Source organism: Cnephaeus nilssonii (genome assembly GCF_951640355.1).
Source record: "Cnephaeus nilssonii genome assembly, chromosome: 2".
Classification (NCBI taxonomy): domain Eukaryota; kingdom Metazoa; phylum Chordata; class Mammalia; order Chiroptera; family Vespertilionidae; genus Cnephaeus; species Cnephaeus nilssonii.
The window spans coordinates 110,714,070-110,734,616 of NC_137073.1; the positions used below are offsets into that span (position 1 = coordinate 110,714,070).

The 20,547-nt window shown below is 51.9% G+C and overlaps 1 protein-coding gene across 4 annotated transcripts in view; it reads right to left on the bottom strand.

The window, feature by feature from the left end:
- Positions 1–18,244, bottom strand: part of RAI14 (retinoic acid induced 14) — a 130,524-nt gene extending 112,280 nt beyond the window's left edge. For all 4 annotated transcript variants that reach the window (XM_079760348.1, XM_079760347.1, XM_079760350.1 and 1 more), the window contains exon 1: positions 18,117–18,244. The gene's annotated coding sequence lies outside the window, so the exon portion shown is untranslated. The remainder of the gene's footprint in view (positions 1–18,116) is intronic.
- Positions 18,245–20,547: the final 2,303 nt, after the last annotated feature.

A 20,547-nucleotide genomic window follows, 5' to 3' on the forward strand; every position in this document is an offset into this window, starting at 1 on the left:
GCGGACACAGGGGGGAAATGCAAGCAGCTGAATGGCTGTGCTCATCCCTCCTCGTGTCCACCTCGCTGGCTTCCAATGTGTTCACTCTCTTTGCTGCTGCGGCCACTCAGCAGGGTCCGCGGATGAACGGTATGAGCCAGGCACCACAAAGCACTTCAGTGACACTCATCTGGAGGTCACGGGCTACTCGGCCTCCCTGTGGTCCCTTTTCCATCTACCCAGCCTGGTAGGTAGAAGTGACAAAATGCACGTTGCCTTGGAAACTGTACACGCTGTAACTGCACCTTGGTAATTGCCAAGTATGTGACCACAGAGAAGGCGGGGCTGGTATGTGAACAGCAAAGTGCCAATTCGGGGACTGTTTCTCAAGGTTGGCCCCTAATGAATCTGAATCAGAAGGACCTGGGGACAATTTGCTGAATGCAAAACCCTAGTCCACATCCCACGGAAACTGAATCTTAGGGAGCAGGGCCCAGGAATTTACTTGGTTCCATCTTTTGCGCACTGACGTTTGAGAACCTAGGATTGAGGTAGATAAACAGGGAATGGAATACACTTGTCTGAACTGCACTGGTTTATAAACAGCCCCTTTTCATGCCAAAACAAACCACCTTCTGATGAATGCAAGTGGAAGTAATCATGGTCCTCCACCAACTGCAGCTAGAAAATGGAAATCATCCTTGGAGTTCAAGTCCTTCCACCCTCTGGGCGAAGTGCTAATAACCAAAGAAAGAGGCCAAATCCATGCAACAGGAAAGGGAGAGAAGAGAGGCCACGGCTTGGATAATCCACAAACTGTGTAGCCCACCAAGGCAGAACCACCCAAAGCATTCCTTCAGTCATGGTGGGGAAGACTTCCATGTGAGGTCCTGGTGGGCTTTCATAGGTGTTGTACTAGTTTTGTATGATGTGTGTGCTTGTCTTTAGGGCTTAATTTTTTATTAAAGCATGCCAGTGAGAAGTATGCAAACTCTTGTATTTGAAGAAAATTAAATAAACAAAGCAACGAATTCCCAAAATTCCCAGGGGAAGGGATGCTTTGTGAAATGGTTGTCTTCCTGGAATCATGGCGCTGGTGTGAGATAGCTGGGTGGTCCATGGGCAGAACTTCAGGATGATAGAGATAGGGGTCACAGGAAACCTACAGGAGAGTACCTTCAAAACCAAGAATGGTAGCTGGGGTAATTAAAGTTAGGAATGGATCACTGCTTTCTAACACATGGAAGCCAGGACTAGAGGGAAGTAACCTGCCCCTGAAAAGATGCTGGGCTCCCTCTGCCTCAGCATCTCCTCCTCCCCAAGAGGGCCTACAAGTAAATCAGGGACTTCCTTGCCTTCCTTGGGTCAGCTGGAATCTCACAGCTCCGATTCCCAAATCCAAACTTCCAAAGCGAAAACTGGGCTACCAGCTATCATGAGAAAGGTGACATCCATTAATTTAGCAAGGCTACACTACTAGCAGTCCTTGGAAATGTCACTTAAGATGCTTCGTTCAAGAGGATGAAGTGTTACACTTACGTGGGCAAAGCTGAACTAAATTCTTCCATTTCGAGCAGAATAAAGCACTTCCACCCACCGAGCAGGACTATGAGACAGTTCACTTCCTGCTCAGGCCAAAGTAAGTCACTGAAACATGGCTTCCATCGTTGGTCAGCAGTCATCACATGACATTGAGTCAGCCGTGCTTCAGCCCACCAGGATGGAGCAGTGCAGAGGTGCAAGCCTGGGTGCCTTCTCATGTAAGAGACTGGGTCCCACAAACAGGCTTTACTTAGTAATCCATTTTTTCCTTTAAAAAATAATGTAGCTCGCAATCAAAGCTTAACATGAACGACTCTTATCTGATGTAATTCTAGCCTGAATAAAAAAAAAAACCTTGCTATTAGCCTATTGAGCTTTATTATAAACTAATAAGTTAGAGTTCGTTGAGTATTAAAAGTAACTTATAATGGATATGGGGTTTCCTTTTGGGGTGATGAGGGCTGCACAACCTGTGATCATACCAAAACCATTCAATTGTACACTTCAAGTAGGTGAATTGAATAGAATGTAAATTATATCTCAAAAACAAAACACAAAAAACTGTTGTTTTCTAATAGCTTAATAATCTCCATTACCTTCTCCAATCCTTAAGAGTTAGGAAAATTCCAGGTTAGAAACCCCTGGACTGACTGAAAGAAACTTTAAAGGATCAGAGATGAACAATAATGCCCTTCCCACTAATATGTGGTTGCTCCTAGTATTTCTTTCTTTCACTATTTCTATACCACAACACACCCCTGATTGAAGTGGTTAGGAAGAGAGTTCCTCTTGCATCTTCAGACTATGTCTCCTCACCCCCCACTCACACCCCCACATATGACCCAAGGATTATTTTTAAGGCCAGGTTGCCAATTATGTCAGCATTGAGTGTTCTCTAGGGGCCCCAGCCAGGTATTCTGATCCTGTAATCAGAGGTGAGGCTCAGGAATCTGTAATTTTTGTTTTAACTCCTTGGTGATTTGGATGCTCAGCTAGATTGGGGGAACCACTGTCCTAGACACAACGATACTATACCTATAACTGACACTTCATTAAAAAATAACGTAGAGACACTGTACAAATAGATATGATAGATCAACATCTTCGAGCACTGACTTTGTTAGACTCTTACAACAGAGTCTAACAAAGATGGGGAGTTGGGAGGGGAGCCCTCCACACTCTAAATTCTAGGAGAGCAACCAGCTGGTTCCCCATGGCTACGAGGGACCAGTACTAACTGGCAAAGGCAAATGGTAGCTCTGCATTTTCCTGAGTCACAAGCATCCGTTAGCATCCATCCGAAAGGAGTCAAGGGCAGTGAAGTCCCTGTGACCGCGCAGCTCTGGAAGAGAAGAGGCAATGCCAACGTCCTCTCACTAGCTCATCCTTCCACCCTGGGATTGGGAACACTTCTCCGGAGCCCTCAGCAGCACCAGGACACTCAGGTGCGCCCCCCACAGGCTCCTTCGTTAATGCACAAAAAGATCCAGCCGCATTGTCCCAAATGGCAGTTCCATCTTTTCTAATGGCTCAGTAGTATGCCGCTGTATATATGCATGGAAAAAATTGTAAGCACTGGGCAAGCACGATGGAGGATGTGAATAGAAACCAAGGGTCTGAGAAGGAAATGACACAAAACTATCTAATAATTAGCTGTCAAATAATACAGAAATTCAAGGAGTAGACATCTTTGGAGGCTGGGGAAAAATCAGAGAGGTCTTCACAACAGGGGTAGGGACCTCGCTAGCCTAAAGCAAACACTGAGGGGGAAGGGCATCTCGTCAGTCCCCTCCCACAAGAGGGCACTTGCCCATCCCAGACTTTCCAGGCAAGGGCCAGACACCTGTCCAGTCTTGTTAAGCTGTCCTAGAAGCTTCTCTCAGGAGGCTGCGTAGAGGTGGTGGGAATCCCTGCACAGTTCTCTCCAAAGAAAGACCCTCCCCCGACCTGCACACACTCTGGCCCCGTTTTAGACCCCGCGTGTGAGTGAGCTCAGGAGCCCCGCTAGCAGTTTGCTCAGCGAATGTGAAAATGTGCACCCCTGTTTGCGAACCCAGGAATGGCGGGTCTTCGGGTTGGGATTTTCACTTGGCGTTCATTTCTCTAGGGTGCTGGCCATCGGCATACGATCGATACATGTCTCATGCATTAACGTGTGAGACAGAGATTGGGCTGGGACCCTGGATCGCCTTTAGACTTCACCTTTGACCTCAGCAAGACTGTCTCTGCCAAGACCACTGGGTTAGCCGCGCTGGATCTAAGTAAATGCAGCATGATGATGAGGTTTTACCGCATACATACAAGAGCACTAAAGGAGTCAGAAACAAGTACATAAAAGCCCAACTCCTAGGGCAGTGATGGGCAACCTTTTGAGCTTGGTGTGTCAAACTTCGCCAAAAAACTGAGCATAACTCGGGTAGTGTGTCACTTTGAGGAAAAAACATTATTTTGCAAATGTTTCATCCTCAGGAGCAGCAAATGTTTCATCCTCGGCATGCGGCCGCCTCAGCGGCCGCGTGTCATCAGAAATGGCTACGCGGTGTCATAGGTTCGCCATCACTGTCCTAGGGCCTACGAAGTCTTACCCAGTGGCCCCTCCTTTCCCTCCAGCCCGCCCTCCCCCGCCCCACTCGCTGCGTGGCTCCGCATGCATCATCACCTCCCCCCACACAATGAGCTGAGCCAAGGGACGGACCATTTTGAATAACGGAATGTGAGAGTCTACAGAGAGCAAGGACCGTCACACAGAAACCCTAGGGGTCAGAAGGTGCAAACCCCCAGCTATAAAACAAGCTGCGGGGAAGCCACGTGCAGCTTGGCGGCCGCAGTTAACAACACTGTGCTGCATGTCTGAAAGTTACTAAGAGAGGTCTTCTTTTTTTATCTTTATGGTTGAAAGTATTACATATGTCCCCCTTTTTCTCCCATTGACCACTTCCAGCCCGCCCCCCGCCCCCTGCCCTCCACCCCAGGGCTCCACCACCCTATGTCTGTGGCCAGGGGTTATGCATACATGCATGTAAGTTCCCTGGTTGATCACCTTCCGCCCACCCACTCCCTGCCTTCCCTCTGAGATTTGGCAATCTGTTCCATGCTTCTATGTCTCTGGGTCTATGTTGTTCATTAGATTCCACATATGAGTGAGAACATGTGATACTTGTCTTTCTCTGACTGGCTTCTTTCACTTAGCATAATACTAAGCGAGTAGACCTTAAAAGTTCTCACCACAGGAAAAGAATTCTGTAACTATGTGAGGTGAGGGATGTCACCTAGACTCATTGTGGTGATCATTTTGCAATATATACAAATATCAAGTCATTATACAGCGCACCTAAAACTAGATACATTATATATCAATAGGATATTATAGATCAACTAGAGGCCCGTTGCACGAAGATTCGTGCAAGAATAGGCCTTCCTTCCCTGGCTTCGCTCCTGGCCACCTGGGAGCCTGCAAGGCCTCGCTCCCGGCCGGAGCACTGTTCCTGTAGCTCGCTTCACCACCCCCCCCCCCCAATAGCAGGAGTCCCACCCCACCCGGCCGCTCCGCGCCTGCATATACAAATTAACCCGCCATCTTTGTCAGGTTAATTTGCATTCTCACTCCTGATTGGTTGTGGGTGCAGCGGAGGTACAGTCAATTTACATGTTTGTCTATTATTAGGTAAGATTTTACCTCAATTTCTAAAAAGTATTTAGCAACTGAAATTGACTGTAGAACTTTTTTGTACTAAAGACTAATCAGAAAAGTCATAGCTTTTACCCAGAGGCAAAGAATTCACTTAATAAATTTTAAAGAGGTAGTGGGACATTAAGACAGAGATGCTCAGTGGTTACATCTTAGGCGGCTACTTACTCGGCAAACCAGATACACATGAATAAATGGATGGGTGGATGAATAAACACACGAGTAAACTCTGCTGAGCATTATGATGGGATGGGAGCTTTCACAGATGTCATCTTTTTTATGCATTAACTACGGAGCAGGTGTGTTAAAGATTTCCCAGATGATAAAGAAGAGAAAAGTAAAGGGAGGGGGGAGGGGAGATAAAAGCAGTAGCTTCATTTTGGCAGTGAATCCTTTCTAAAACATTCTAACAATTTTTCTTTTCTTTCTTTTCTTTTTTTTTTTGGCAAAGAAATGACCACATTCTTTTTAAGCCACAAATGTCATTCAGATATTGCATCATCATAATCATGTAGTAAAACTCTCTTGAGAACATCAGTCTCCCTCCCTATATTCAGAACTTGCCATTAGCCAGGGGATGACATTTCTCTCGAGAAACAAATACATCCTTCTTTAACCTGCCATCCACCAGGACCGATCTTGGCCCGTGAGTAAGACCTGCCACCCACCAGGACCGATCTCGGCCCGTGAATAAGACCTGCCATCCACCAGGACCGACCTCGGCCCGTGAATAAGACCTGCCATCCACCAGGACCGATCTTGGCCCATGAAGCAGAGCCACGAGCGCTAGGAAAAAACCAACCCAGGCGCTGGCAGCGTCGCCATCTGATCTGTCAAATGTGCTGCTCACAGGCTCCAATCAGCCTCCCAGAGCAGAGCCCTAAGGTTACCTCCTGCCCTATATCCATCCCATTTAACAAGGCCCGGGCTTAACCCAAACAAGCTACCTCTGGGACAGAAAAGGCATCCCAGGCCTCAGGAACACCATGTGATTACCCGCTCTGAGGTTATTTCAAAGATGACCTCTAAAAGGTTCCTTCTGCTTCCACATCTTTTGACTTCGATGTCAACAGCACCATCTAACCGGCAGCGCTCGTCCCCGCAGGAGAGGAGCTGCCCTGCGGATACCGACCGTCCACCCCACACGGCAAGGCGCCCGCATGAAGCGTAAACCACTGTGCCAAGTGAGGGGCAGACACAGAAGACCACGGACTGTAAGATTCCGTCTGTGGGACACATCCAGACCAGACAAATGGATAGAGACAGGAAGGAGGGTAGGGGGGGTCTAGGGCTGGGAATGGTAACAGAGCGATTGCAAATGGGCATGAGGGAATTTGGGGGGTAAGAGAAGTGTATGTGTTAAAACCAGATTGGGGGCAGGGGTGAGGGTGGTCTAGAAGGGGTCAATCGGGAAAAAGGGGGAACATCTCTAATACTTAAACAATAAAGATAAATAAATAAATATATATATATGTATGCGCACATACATTTGTATGTATATGTATGTATACACTTAGCCCTAAACACACACACACACACACACACACACACACACACACACACACACACACACTAGATTGTGGGGGTGATTACACAACTCTGTAGATTTCCTAATCATTATTAAACTGTATACTGAAATTGGTGAATTTCTGGAATGTAAATCATACGTCAAGGAGGCTGTTTTTTAAAAGCTCCAATACAGAAAGAGAAAAGGAGGTCACAGCCACGTTGTTAAGGTGATGAAAGGCATCTTTGGAGCGAGGTGATAGGCTCCATTATGAAGACAGACTGGATTGCCCAACATCTGCCTACTGGGGAGCACTGGGACTCCCCACCTTCTGGAATGCTGCAAATGCCACTCGCCATGATCACAGTGGTTCTGCTTGGCCTGCTGAAGCTCTACCCAACCACCCAGTGTCTCAGACACTTTTCGGAATAAGAGAGAAGCCACTAAAACCGACTCTGTGAACTCTGATGCCCTGGGAACACGAGGGAGTGGGTGGAGGACACAAACATTCTTTCTGCTGTCCCACCTCCCTACCTACCGTGTCTGGATGTCACTCCATTACCACGTGTACACACAAGCATGTCTCACCTCCAGGCCAGCAGAGAGGGGAAGCTTGCTGGCTGCGAGACAGGTCTCCTCCTCTCCGTTCACGTCTGCTCTCAGCCTGCACGCTGTGGTGGACCCAGGGGGTTTGGTTTGGTCCTCAGTGCCCGCCACCTTCTGATAACTGTGCTTCCCCCTGTTAGAAAACTATCCTCCCCCCCCCCCACCCCCACTCCAGGATTCTGACTGCAGCTGGCCCCTGAGAGATGGGAGTGAGTCCTCAGCAAGGCCATTCAGAGAGACTCCCTGGGATTTTGGGAGTTGGGAGACAGGAGGGGAAGAGGAGGGAAGGGGGGCAGAAAAGGGAGGGAGAGAGAGGAGAATGGAAGGGGACAGGGAGGAGGGGACAGAAGCGGAGGAAGGGGGAAGAGGAAGGAAAGAGCTTCCTCTCTGGTGGAGAAGCTGGGAAGTGTGCGCCTGGCAGCTGCCCAAACCTGTGCAGAGGGCTGGTGTGCGAGAGGCCCCGGGCAGGCCCGGCTCCAGGCTCTGCTGTGGGCAGCCCAGGATCCGGGGTCCATAACGAAGGCACTCCGCTTCTCGCCCGAGCCAGTTCACGCTGGGCTCCTGTCACTTGTAACCTAAGTACTGACACACCCTCAGAACCTTCTCCAGGACGCAGATGCACTCAGGCCATCATCTCAGCTCCAGGCAGAAGGGAGCCTGGACCTCAGCACGCCGCAGCTCCATCTGTCTGCTCGCGCGTCTCTAGAGTCAGCGCTAAACTCACTTCCTGAGCCTACCATTCCCTCCCCCTCTCCGGAGCCCACCTGGATGGACGGAACAGGACGACCGTGCCCCCTGAGCCTGCAGGGCAGGCAGGGCAAACTGTTCATTCATCTGTTTGACTCCTCGCTGCTCCTGGATCTATTCCGCCCCAGACCTCATGCCCGGGTCCCCACCCTCATGCCCGGGTCCCCACCCTCATGCCCGGGTCCCCACCACGTCCAAAGCGCTCCATTCACCATTCACCTCTATCGGTGCAGAAGCCCTGGCCGCCGGCCCGCGGGGTCTTCTGGGCCATTTGCGCTCTGGGAGGCCCATGCTGCCCCCTCCGCCGCTCCTACACGAGCCAGCTCACAATGAACGCGACTGCAATTCTCGAGATGCGGAGGGCTAGACTATTGTCACTCTCCCCCGAAAGAAACAGCCACGGTCACTGCTGGGTCCACAGGGAGTCGGGGTGGACCGTCCCACTGCCGCTCCCCAGGGGACTTGGCTCCCCAGAGCCGAGGGGGACAAGGAAGCCGCTGCGGGAGGGGACAAGGCTAGGGATGAAGAAGGGAAACCCTCAGGATAGGAGGGAACAAAGAGCGGGGTCGGGGGTGGGGGGCTGGGGCTCAGCTGGACCAGGAGGCCTCAAGGCCCAAGGATAATCGTCTGGGCAGTTAATCCCTGAATGGCCCTGAAGATGTGAGATGCAAACCCGCCTTCACTCGCCCTAATTCATTCTAAACAAGACTCCTGGGAGAGAAGCCCAACACAGTGGCTCAGACAACAAGGCATCGCTCCCCGGGGGCTGTGCCAGCCTGGATGTGCCACGCCGTCGCCCTGGCAGTGCCCATGGAGAGCCCTTCAGATCTTTTCCGACTAGAAGGCCCAGGCTGCCCAGGCCTGTGCTCTACGGGGGCCTAGAGCCGCCCGCCCAGGGAAGACAAACCCCTGGGAGCTGACGCCCTGGACCACTTTCTGTGTGTGGGGATCAGAAACAAAGCGCACTAACATGAAGGATGGGGCTGTTTCATTAACAGGAATAAAGATTTACTACGCTCCTCCCGTTCCCCACGCACATCCACACATACCTGGCCCCTGATGCCAGGAGGGTTTACAGAGTAAAAATAGCACAGCTACTCAAGAACTGGCAACTGAAGAGGAAAAACAAGACACCTATCCTGTTTTAATTACTCATATGCTCTGAATACCAACTCTGAGACACGCAGAAATGTGGACCACACACAACCCCTGCCTACGAAAACCAGTTTCACTGTTAAAAAAAAAGAAAAAGTCCATGTAGATTACATGTACAAAAGCAGAGATCCAGATCTGTGAACCAAAACAACAAATGTCCATTATGCTATGTAATCAGTCTGTGATGAAGTTATTGTATTTCTCTAAAGAAATGCTTAAAGCTGTGAGCAAAATCCCTGATAACTGGGTAAAGACACAGGGAAACTTAATCAAATGTGCATTTATTGAGGGCATTCTGGGTTTCAGGAGGTACTGGGGTTCCAAGACTGACAAGGTGACACGTTACTTAGACTGATGCTGTCCAATACTACAGCCATTAGCCACATGCGATCGGTGACCAGCCATTAGCCACATGCGACCGGTGACCAGCCATTAGCCACATGCGACCGGTGACCAGCCATTAGCCACATGTGAACGGTGACCAGCACAAATTGACAAGTCCTATAAGTAGAAAATACACAGTGATTTGAAAGACTTACTATGGGAAAAGAATGTCAACTACACCACTAAGTCTTCTATTAAGTACATGTTGATAATATTTTGGATCTACTAGGTAAAATAAAACATATCATTACTATTAATTTCATTTGTTTCTCCCTTTTTTTTTGTGGCTACTAGAAAATCTAAAATGACCTCTGTGGTTTGTATTTCTGGCTTGCTTGTATTTCTATGAGACAGTGAAGGTTTAGATTTTTCCTTCTAAGACTGGGATGACAGCATCCATTTAGCAGTAACAGCAGCAAGGCAAGTATAAAATTAAGCATAAAATTGTATTTTACCATCTTTACCGTTCACTTACTATCATAAACCATAAAACTCAGATCTAGTTTAAAATCTAGGGTAACTGCACGTGAATGATAATATGAAAGGTGTAGTTTTAAAGGTTTACTCTGCCACATGCAAAAGAAGGAATGATTAACCAACAATGTTATTTCACTTAAGACCGACACACTTAGAGGCAAAGTCAACTACTGCTCTGTTATATACAGTTCAGAAAGCATGTGTGTATTTTTGTCTATCAACAAATAGACACTTTTCCAAAGGATCCAGTAGGAAATGTAACTCCCTCTCACTCATCCTAAGTACAACCATTTCACTTTGTTTTGTTTTTGTTTGCTTGCTTGTTTGTTTTCACCATCGTCATTTTGAACGTGACTTTATTGCTCGGTGCCTAGATGATGATTGAAACGAGCTGTCTGGTGAAACTGAGGAACGTGCCAATGCAGTTTCAAATAAGACTGGTCACTACGAAAGGAAACATGTCTTTGCATTGTCCACATTGCCTAATGGCATGATAACAGAACTAAACGGAGGACTGACAACACAGGGAAAATACTTGTGAACTACACAGATGTGTTGCAGTGACTGACATATGGGGCAACCCTCATGATTGCTATTGCGATAGGTTATAATGGCAGGTATAATCACATTGGCCAATACAGCAGCAGTTCTTGCGAGGTAGGTGGATATAGAACATGGCAACATTCACAATATAGCAACAGTCACAACAATCACTTACTTAATTTTTATCTCATTTTGCAAATTTTTATTTTTTCCTACTCTTTTGTTATACATGAGTATCCTATCACTTAACGCTCACACCACTTCGGATTAGATGCTGTTGTTATCCCCAGTGGCCAGATTGGAAGATGGCAGCGTAGGGCGTTTATCTGGCCCAGTGGCACCGTTTATAAGTGGAGGAGGCGGGTTTAAACTCAGGTTTGGCTCCTGAGCCCAAAACACACCCCTAGGCTGCCTAGGAGACACCACCACTAATAATTTTGAAACGTCTGGCCAACAGACCAACATGTTTACTACTTCAAAAAAGTCCAGCTGCCCTGACTGATGGCCAGTCCTCGCTCGATCGGCTGCTGGCACACACCGGCTCCCTCTAGGACGTGTGAATGGACCAATTTGAAAAAGGCATCCCTTGGGCGGGGTGCCCGCACTCACACATCCCTGCCTCATTCCAGGGGAGGGTCGCTTCTTACTTCCTTGTCGTTTTCATATGTACAGCATATGCTTAATGAACAAAGTTACAGAACTCACAAGTCAAACATTCCTTTTCCATAGAGCTTGGTTGAAGACACCAAGTTATAGCGAAATGTAAAAATAATTACAGACCCGGGAGGCGGCTGTTTTCACACTCAGCTGAGCTGGCGAGTGAGCTACAGATTGGTGTGGTGAGGATCCGGAAAAGCAAAACTCCCAGACACTCAGATGCCTCCCTCTCATCAGAACATCTCTGTGCCTTAAGCAAGTACTCGGATACCCTGTAGAACAACTCTGTCCGAGCCATAAAAAATGAAATACATGTACTACAATTCTTCAGGACATTGAAAAGCATTGAGATTATGCCCGGCCGGAGTGGCTCGGTGGTTGACGGGTTGATTCCCGGTCAGGGCACATGTTGGGCTGGATCCCCAGTGGGGGGTGTGCAGGAGGCAATTGATAAATGATTCTCTCATCACTGACGTTTCTATCTTTCTCTCTCTCTCCCTTCCTCTCTGAAATCAATAAAAATACCTATTTTTTAAAAGCACCGAGATTATAATGAAGTGGCATCCTAAGACACAGCACCCGGGGAGGGAGGCCTGGGCAGGGGATCTGGAAGCCACACACACACACACACACAGAAGCAGCCCGCCGGCAGGCTGCCACCCACGCCTGAAGCCGCTATCAGCAGGATAGGGTACCTGCTCCTCTGTTTGTTTTGCCACCGTGGACAGAAACACCCGCTTGCAATGTAATGAGAATCCAATGCGCTTTGTTCCAAGGGGTATGCACCTCAAATAATCAGGGGTTGTTTCAAAGGAGAGGAAGAAAGCAAGCTGTTGTCAAACAAGGCGCGAGCGGTGACACAGCCGTCCGCGGCCTGGCCCAGAGGCGGCTGGGCCGGGGCAGTCGGAGGACACCTGTCTGGCTTTAGAGACTCCAGAAGAAAAGCAACAGAAAAGGCGAGCACAGAGCACGCCCAGCGTGGTGTGAAGCTGAACAGCACAGAAAAGATCTAACGAGGAGTTGGTCACGGTTGCTGGCTGGACACACATAACTGTGAGTAGCAGAAATGAGTTTTTCCTTAAAAAACAAACAAACAAACGAAAAACTCCTAGGAAACCCTGGGTGACTTACAGATATTGGGCAATAGTTTCTATGCCTATATTTTGAATAGTTTCTTCCAATTTTAAAAAGACATATAGGAAAGAAATGTAAAACATTTTTCCCTCAAAATAGAAAAATGATTTGGTGCCTCCTCTCAAAAAACAAACAAACAAACAAAAAAACTAAAGAGTTTTTGTCTTGTTTTTTAACAAAGATCCAAGAAGGTTCTGCCCGGCCGTAGTGGCTCAGTGGTTGAGCATCGACCAATGAACCAGGAGGTCAGGTTCGATTCCCGGTCAGGGCCCATGCCCAGGTTGCGGGCTCGATCCCCAGTGTGAGGCGTGCAGGAGGCAGCGGATCAATGATTCCTTCTCATCATTGATGTTTCTAAGTCTCCCTCTCCCTTCCTCTCTGAAATCAATAAATGTATATATATTTTTAAAAAAGATCCAAGAAGGTTCTGAGAGCATCTGGACCAACTCTCTGCCGTGGTGAAGGTGGACTGGGTCTGAAAGAAGACGGGCCAGAGAGAGAACAGCAGGCTCCTCACCACCACCCGGCCCTGGGGGGGCACCTCCGGACATGGCTCAAGGCAGGGTCCCGGCACCAGCTCTGTTGTGGCTGGGCCACAGCTTGTATTTCCTCTGCCTTAAATAACAAAGGGGAAAAAAACAGGCAACCGCTGGCCTGGCTGGTGTGGTTCAGTTGGTTGAGCATCCTCCCGTGTACCTACCGAAAGACTGCTGGTTCAATTCCCGGTCAGGGCACACGCCCAGGTTGCAGGTTCGATCCGCAGTTGGGGATGCGTGGGTGAGGCAACTGATCGATGTTTCTCTCTTGCATCAGTGTTTCTCCCTCTCTCTCTCATCTCCCCCTCCCTCTCCCTAAAGTCAATAAAGACATAAAAAAGGAAGAGAAAGAGAAAAAGCTACCCACGGCCCATGAGCTTACTGGCTCACAAGCTCCCACATCTTTGGGGTGTCTGGGAAGAGGCACTGTGCATGGCAGCTTCTCCTGGCAGCGGGGTGACTGGGTCCTATCCGTCCACCGCAAGTCAGGGCTCCCTTTCACCTCTGAAAACTGATCAATCACTAGTATGCCCCCTTTCACAGGCGATGTTCCAATTCCACGAGCCTTCCTGTCAAACTAAGAGTCTCGGCCCAGAATTTGTGAGCTCACTGACAAAACTTGACAAACAGATGTGTTGATGTGGTTCTCACTCAGCAGATGCCAAGGGCCCGGGTTCCAGATCTTTCTCTGATCTTCATGTCCCTGCTCAATGCCACCTGCCTCACCTGGGACTCCCCACTAGACTCCTTTCCCCGATCACCCATTTAAAATACACCCAAGAGGCCATTAATATGTTTAGCTTTGCTTTGTCAACTCCTGTATTCATCATGCAAGGTTGAGAAAATCCATTTGGCTTCTAGCGAAATAACGCACCGCACCCTAACAGCGAATGTTTTCAGTACCGTGAGTTAAGGTTTTATGATGTGCCCATAAGCACTTCTAAGCACCCTCCTACATCCTGGTTGCTCCTGGATCTTTAGAATAAGGTCATCATCTCCACCACCCTCTAAAAGAAAGCCTCACGGATGAATGCAGAGTCAGGGCAACCACTGTGTCCCCCCCTCCCCTGCCCCCCAGCAATTCAGAGAAATACACGCTCTAGTCCTGGAAACTGAGTGGCCGGTCTGCACAGACGTGGTGTGCGCAGGAGAATCGGGGTCCTTTCTGCACCTTCCACGTGTGAGATGTTGGGAAGCTAAGTGATCGAGAAAAGGGAAGGCGGTGCCCTTCTGAGCGTCGAGTTACTTAGGTTTTCCTCTGAATCCAGGTTTAGGCAAAGGGAGGCAGAAAAAAATCTGAAGAAAAGTGTTTTGAGGGAGAAATCACATGAATTAAGTAGAGAGCAGTGCTTTCTTTAGAAGATACCGTTTTTTATCCAGGTGGAACCTGGAAATATGACACTCGGGGCACTCAATTACAGCCACTTAGGATGCCCAATGTGTGCTAACCGGAGAAAGTCTACGTGGAAAAACACAACAGAAAGCGTTATATTCATTCAACAGACATTCGAATACCTACTATATGTCAACATTGTTCTAGACCAGGGGTCCTCAAACTTTTTAAACAGGGGGCCAGTTCACTGTCCCTCAGACCGTTGGAGGGCCAGACTACAGTTTAAAAAAAACTATGAACAAATTCCTATGCACACTGCACATATCTTATTTTGAAGTAAAAAAACAAAACGGCAAAAACACCCTCATGTGGCCCGCGGGCCGTAGTTTGAGGACGCCTGTTCTAGACACTAGGGACATAGCCGTGAACAGTGCACAAGAGACAAAACCCCTATTTCCTTGGAGCTTCTAATCTCGAACAAAGGACAGCCTGCTAATACAAATTAAAGCACGTGGCAAGTTGGAAGGCAGTAAGGACCATGGACGGAAATAAAGCGGAGAAGGGGAGCGAGGGGGGGTGGAAGAGGGTGGCGGGGGAAGGTGATGTCTGAGTCAAGATCTGAGGGGTCAAGGGGCACAGGCATGTAGCCATCTAGGGGAGGAGCGTTCCAGACAGCGGGAACAGCGAATGCGATGGCTCTGAGGCAAGAGGGTGCCTGGCGATTGGAAGGAATGAGGAGGAGGCCAATGTATTGAAATGCCTCCAACTGCTGCCGGAGTAAGGGCTTACAATGAGGGGCAAAATGTCATGAGCGCAGCCACATTTTCACAAACTCTTGGAGCAAGAGTGTGCCTCTGTCCATGCTGACTCAAACCCCTTCATCTCACCAAGAAATGAGAGAAGGCCGAGTGAGTCATCCGAGGGGACACCACCAGGGACTGGCTGAGACAGGCTTCCTTCGGCACAAGCACCCCCCGTCAGCGCCTCAGTTCGTCTCCTGCTCCAACTTTGGATTTAAGAGGTATTTTTCTTATTAAAAAAAATAATAATAACAAAACAGCAAAAGAGTCCAGTCAACTAACATAATCTTCTGAGAGCTAAAGGTTGATCAATTTTACTTTTTCATTCAACAAATAACCAAGAGGGCCCTAGATAACCACCCTAAATGCTTGTTGAGAAGTGAAAGAAATAATAAATGTAGCATTACCTGGACCCCACTACCCAGCTATTAACGTCGTACGTGTGTATCAGAGCAGCTTGCGCCTAGGGAAATACGCCTCCGGTGTTTATTGTGGCACTATTTACCACAGCAAAAAAAGTGGAAACCGGGCAAATGGCCTCAGCAGAAAAGGTGTCCACAGGGCAAAACCCGAAACACTCTCATTCCCTCTTGGCGAGAGAGTGCGCAGAAGCCAACTTATTCACACACCGGGATTCTCTGCAGCAGCTGAAGGAAGTCCTACGTGTACCTCGGAAACGTAAGGACACGTGAAAAAATGCAAGTTGTCCGTATAGAGAATGATACCATTTATATAAAAAGGGAAACACACAAGCTCGCAGACCGTTTGTGAACAGGTAATATCCAGAAGTACCAGGCATGTTTGAAGACTTTATTTGTGGACTTCACATTAGCAGGCTGTAGTTTATTTTTATGAGGCGGATAGAAAGCAAATATGGAAAGATTAGCAACTCTTAAACGTAGGTAGTGGGGGGAGATGGAAGCTTTGCTTACATTCTCTTTTGATGTTGGAAACACTGGAAGTATGTCATACTTTTTTTTTTTTTTTTGAAAGGAAGGAAAAGATCGGGACAAAACTCCTCCATCACGTTCCCTGGATTCCAAGGCCCAGTCTCTTTAACCTCCAAACCTCCGTTTCTTCACCTTTAAACGTGAGTGGGAGTAAGTGTACCTGCCTCAACGCTGCTTTGAGAAACGGCAGTGGGAGGCAGAGCTGCATGGCCAGGTACTCTGCGGATGAGCAGGGACACCATGCCCCCACGGAGTGGCCAGGGCCTGGCACCCCTTCTTTTTATTCAGTTTCACAGATAATAGTAATAAGACTTCTCAACAGGGTTGTGCTCACCACTCCTACCCCCCAAAAAGCCATAAAAACAAATCTAAGGCACGTAAATGATACAAGAAATCCATTCATGAAGCATCTCCATGAATGCAAATGAAAACCCCCCCAACAGCCCAGCACGGGACGCCTCTCCCAACCCATGTGATGCAAGCACTGGTTACAGATGGTACGAACTGGATAGATTTCCTCGCGTGAAATCTCTCTTACAAGCCCAAGAGCAAAAATATGCCACTGGCTATAGGCACCCTTAAGAAAGGATGGCCAGGTTACACCCATGGGGAATAACACTCCCAGCCCCACGGTAAACAGGGGCCTGCGGCCGGGACAGGGCCATGGAGACCCAGCTCCCGGGGATGCACCGCGTCTTCTCCACTCCGTTCCAGCCTCAAGCCGGTGAGACGCTCCTCGCGGCGTGCGGCGAGCTTCTGCCGAGTCTGGACCCGCAAAAGCAGCGGCTCCCTCTGCCAGGCCCTACAGCCTGGAGTTCACATTCCCCGGGACCTGCAAAGTCTCCCCATCCCAGGCGGCTGGGCGCCCTCCCCTCCCGGGGGGGAAAACGCAGATCCACCCCCATCACCCGCGAGCCTGAGGCCCGGCCGAGCCGCGGGTCCAGGGAGCGGCCTGGCCCGCAGTCGGCCCCCACGTCCCCGGAAAGAAAGTTGCGCTGCCCTGGCTCCCGGGAGGCGCGCGAGCCTGGATGGATGCACAGCCCGGCGCCCGGGGTGTCTGGAAACTCCCCCACTTCACACCCGCGCCGTCTGCCCGTCGGCTGCCGCTCCGAGTCCTGAGCCCCCCATCCCCACCTCCTGACACCCCCGGCCCCCCGACACTGCACAAAGGGGTTAAGCGAGGTCCAAACGCCAAGGAGCGTGTGAGCCAGGGGTTGGCCGTGAGCCCTGCAAAGTGTAGAAGCGAAACCGCGGCACAAACCTGCCCACGCCGGCAGCGAGGGGAAGGTGGGCTGGGGAGGGTACCCCCCACCCCCGGGCAGATGTTGGGGTACGGGGCGGCCCGCGCCCCTCTCGCGGCTCCACATCCTCGCTCCTCCAAGTCCCCGCTGCCCCGAGCCGCCCGAACTCCAGCATCCCTCCTCCCCCGTGCTCAGGGCAGCGGCGGGGAAGGGACCAGGAGGACCGGGGCGCGGGGCGGGCAGCGGGCAGCGGGAGGCAGTCTCAGGCCCGGGGCGGGGGGGGGGGGGGGGGGGGCTCGCCTGCACCCCGGGGCCAGCCGGCGGGCTCCGGAGTCGGGATGGAACAATAGCGGACCCGCTCGCAGAGTCGCAGAGCCACCCAGCCTCCCGCTCCCGCCTCCCGCCTCAGCTCCGCCAAGTTCCCCGCGGAGACCCCAGGGGAGCGGCCGCCGGCGGGCCCGGCAGGTGGGCAGGGGGAGCCTCCGGGGCGCCCCGCCGGGGCCGGTCATTCCTCGCCGCCCGCGCTCCCGCTCCGCAGCCCGCGCCCTGCCCCGCCGGCCTGCGAGTGGCGAGGCGGAGCCCCGTCTCCCAACTTGGCTCGGTCCTCCCCTCTCGGCTCCGATCCCCGCCACCCTCCTCTCCCTCCGTCCCCCGACCCGCCCTCCGCGGGGGCCGGCGAGGGGCCGGGGAGCGGCGGCGGGACGCTCGCGGCCACCCCGCGGAGCCGCTCCTCCCGCGCGCCGTCCCCGCTCCCGCCGCCGCCCGCGCCCAGACACAAAGGCGGGGACGCGCCGGGACCCCGCGCCGGGAGCCTCCCGCTCGGCGCCGCGCACTCACCCCATCCAGGCGGCGGCGGCGGCTCCCGGGCCCGCTGGCTGCTCCTCCCCGCCCGCCGCTTCCCCAGGAAAACGCGGCCGCCGGGCTCGCTTCCTGCTCGGCTTCCTGCGCCTCGATCCCTCCTCCTCCTCCTCCTCCTCCTCCCGCTCCGCCGCGGGGGTCAGCGGGCGCCGGCTCCCGGGCTGGGCTGCGGGGCGGGGGCGGCCGCAGCACCACCACGTGGCTGCCCGGCGCCGGCCCCGCCGGCCGGATCCCGGGAGCGGGAAGGGAGGTGCTAACCATTCCCCTCCCCTTCCACCCGCGCGGCCCGAAATCCCGCGAGTCAGGTGACCCGGCCCCGCGCGCCGGCCCGACCTGCGGAAGGTGCTCCGGGCTCCCCGGGCGCGCGCCCCGTCCCCGGGCGGCCGTGGCCCGCTCTCCGCGTGCGGGGGTCGTGGTCCCCGCGGGCGCGTTTCAACATCTTCCCCCAAAGTTCGTGGGAGGGCGGGTGCCGGGACCCCCGGGCTCGGGACGGATGCGTTCCCGGAGAGTGCTCGTTTCGGGGCAGCTTCCCCAGGCGCTCGTGGTCGTGGGGGGAAGTCGGGGATCCAGCGCCTTCTGAGCAGACTCGCAGGGGCCAGGTTGTCCCAAGTGAACAGGAAGGAAGCCAGAAGGTGCTCGTGGGCTCTGGGCCGAACGGGCTGGCTGCAGGGACCGTGCGCACTCCTCGGGGGACCACGGAAAGGCGGCCCCGCTCCGGCGGCTGCGCCCCCGAGGCCGGAGAAGCCGCCGCCTGAGCTGGGAGGCGCGACCGGGGAGCGCCCCCAAAGCAGGGCCTGGGAAGCCGAGGGGGAAGGCGCCCTCCCCAGGACCCCTGAGCGTCCCCCCGTTCCCCAGCTGGCTGAGACCGGCCTGGGAGTCCTGGTGGACCCCGGCATCTCCAAGGGTTTCAGAGCCCTCCACCCGCCTAATGGGGGACGGCTTTCCCATTCATTCCAGTCCTGCCAACCAGCTGTGGGCCAGAGGCTGGGTTCACCAGAGGCCCTCCTCGCTCGGGCTGGGCTCGGCTCGGGTGAGCTCCCAGTCCTTGGCTTTGGCGGGAAGCTTTCTGGGTTAAAGAAGTGGGGTGCGTCCCTTTCGGTGGGAGCCACTCTAAGAGTCAATAAATAAAAGATCCAAGGTGGAATTCGCCCTCACAGAGTTCAGTGTATCACGTCTTGGCCAGATCTTGACATGGGCAGGTCCGACTTGATCTGTACCCCTCCTTCCCCCTCCACCCCCCTCCCCAGCAGCCAAGGAAACAGCCTGTCTTGGCTGTAACAAGTGACTTAGCACATAGGGAGCAAGAGCTATGTAACTAGTAGCAGGGTCTTCTCGGTGGTACCCAGAGAGTCCTAGGAGAAGTAAGTGATGGACGGCCAGTTCAAACCAAGATGTCCACCCCTCTCCTGTCTGTCATCCCTTTCCGATAAAACCGCCTCCAAAGGAAGTGCGACCTGGCGAAGGTTTTTGTGGGAGGGGGGGGGGGTTGTTTGTTTGTGGGGTTTTTTTGTTTAATGCCAGCGATTTCTCCAGGACGGTTTCCGTTGTGGTTCATGTTAATGGCGTGCTGTCGGGGATCTGGGAGGAATGGTACTGCCACTTGAGACTTTTCGGTTCTGCTTTTAGCCTGTCAGTGTCTTCATTCAAAGGGGCAGCTGGGAGGGTGGGATTTGAAGTGTGGAAGAGGGTATGTATCCTGCTGCCTTGGAAAATTAACACGAGCATGTTCTGTAGTTGAAGGAGTTAAAACATCAAACATGAAACAATCATTGTATAAGGCTAGGTCATCAGCCTTTTATCCATAGAAGGCCTGTCCCCTCCTTCTCCTCCCCCTCCCCCTCCCCCTCCCCTCCTCCCCCTCCCCTTCCTCCTCTTCTCCCCCTTCCTCCTCCTCCCCCCTCCTCCTCCTCTTCCATCTTCTCCTCCTCCTCCTCCTCCTCCTCCTCCTCCTCCTCCTCCTCTCCCAGCCCCCCTCTTTTACACTGTGGGAGCCTGCCCCAGCCACCTGCCTAGGTGCCCACCTGCCTCTGTCAGCTGTGGGCTCTGGAGGTGGCTTGTGTATTTCTTCTCCTCAGTTTAGAATCCCACCTGCTGACATCAGCAACTCTGCCTGAGGGATTGCTGAGGAGGAAAGGACTCAGAGTTAGTCCGATGTGCCAAGACCCTTTCCCAGAGCCCCCCTCCTGAAACGCAGACCATAGCTCAGGCTCAGCCACCTGCCAGGGGACTGGTAGTGGAGTATGGGATCGAACAGCCTTCTCATAGTTGTTGTTTTGGTTTTGCCCAGGTCTTTTAGAAATGCTAATCGGATTTAGAATGCATTGAGCACCGCCCTTTGATGGAGATCAGGCCCAGGTAAAAGTGTTTGAGAGAAGAAAACAAAGATAAACTAGCCACCTAACCTGCATGA